Source organism: Hordeum vulgare, chromosome 1H, assembly GCF_904849725.1.
Source record: "Hordeum vulgare subsp. vulgare chromosome 1H, MorexV3_pseudomolecules_assembly, whole genome shotgun sequence".
Lineage (NCBI taxonomy): Eukaryota > Viridiplantae > Streptophyta > Magnoliopsida > Poales > Poaceae > Hordeum > Hordeum vulgare.
Genome location: NC_058518.1, coordinates 461,056,612 through 461,057,800, shown reverse-complemented (window position 1 = coordinate 461,057,800; position 1,189 = coordinate 461,056,612). Strand labels below are relative to the sequence as shown.

The 1,189-nt window shown below is 57.5% G+C and overlaps 1 pseudogene; it reads left to right on the top strand.

The window, feature by feature from the left end:
- The first annotated feature begins 212 nt into the window (after positions 1-212).
- Positions 213-896, top strand: LOC123400720 (annotated as a pseudogene).
- The last annotated feature ends 293 nt before the right edge of the window (positions 897-1,189 follow it).

The following is a 1,189-nucleotide window of genomic DNA, read 5'->3' as shown; positions in this document are numbered from 1 at the left end:
GCCGTCGCTGGTGCCTCCCGCGAGCAAAGCTCGCGTGGAGCTGGGCGGCAGGGCCGATACTTTTCTCCCGCGGCGGCGTCCTCCACGAGTTGGGGATCTCATGGCGGCGGGCGGCGAGCAGAGGGCGACGGCCGGCGCATCGTTGCGGCTCTTGCGTCGGCGTTTCGGGTGAGGTGGGCGGCCTGGGAGGCGTGGGTTGCTCGGTTGCTGCGATGGTTGTCCAGGAGCGGGCTCGGAGGCTTAGATCGGGGCGGTCCCGATCTGTCCGCTCCAGCGACGGGGCTGGCCGTCGGGGTTTGCTTCGGGGCAGACGGTGCGTCGGCTGGTGGTTCGGCGCGGAGGCGCAGTAGAGTTGGTGCCCGATTTGCGCTTACTGCGAGAGCTTCGGCTTTGGAGGTGGATCTGAGGCTTGACTGTGGTTATGGCTCCTCTCTTGGCCCGACTGGGCTTTTGGGGCCATGGGTGTGGTGCTCAGCGTGGTAGTGGTGGAGGTGGCGGCTCTAGAGGTCGCCCCGGTGGTAATAGTGTGATGCTCGTGTTCGCGGTGGTGTCGGTCTCAACACGAGGAATCCACCATGGTTATGCATAGGCCATGGGGCCCTTCAGATCTAATTGGTCTGGTCTCGCCATTGTTGAAAACAAGCGGAGTCAAGGCTCGGTTTGCAGGTTTGCTTTGGCTTGGCTCCCTCCCCGGAGTCTGTAGAGGTGGTGAGATTTTAGGCTCTGAGTGAAAGCTTGTTTGTTCGACGGGGGTCGATGCCGGCAATGTTGGCGCTTGCGGGCGTCCTTTTCCTTCTTGGAGGCATTGTCGAAGAGTTGGCTCTCACCACCGAGTCCTGGTTGGTTTGGATTGGAAGCGACACTCGGGGTTGTTGGCTAGGCCGGACCATTCTTAGGATTCGGTGGAGTGGTCTTGTGCGGATCTGGGTGAAAGCTTTGTGATCGACGGAGGTCGATGCCAAAGACGACAACGGTGTCAGTTGATGCCGCTTTCCTTTTTGAAGGTTTCTTTGAAGATCTTGCTCACTATCATTACAGGCAGAGGTTGTGATTCGTGGAAGTGGTTTGTCTTGGTGTTTTTTTTTTCTTTCTTTCTTTTCTTTTTAGTTCAATGGTTTTCGGCCTGGTTTTCCTCATAAATCGGGCCACTTTGTATTTCTTTTCTCTTTTAGTGAAATCGGCAGAGCAC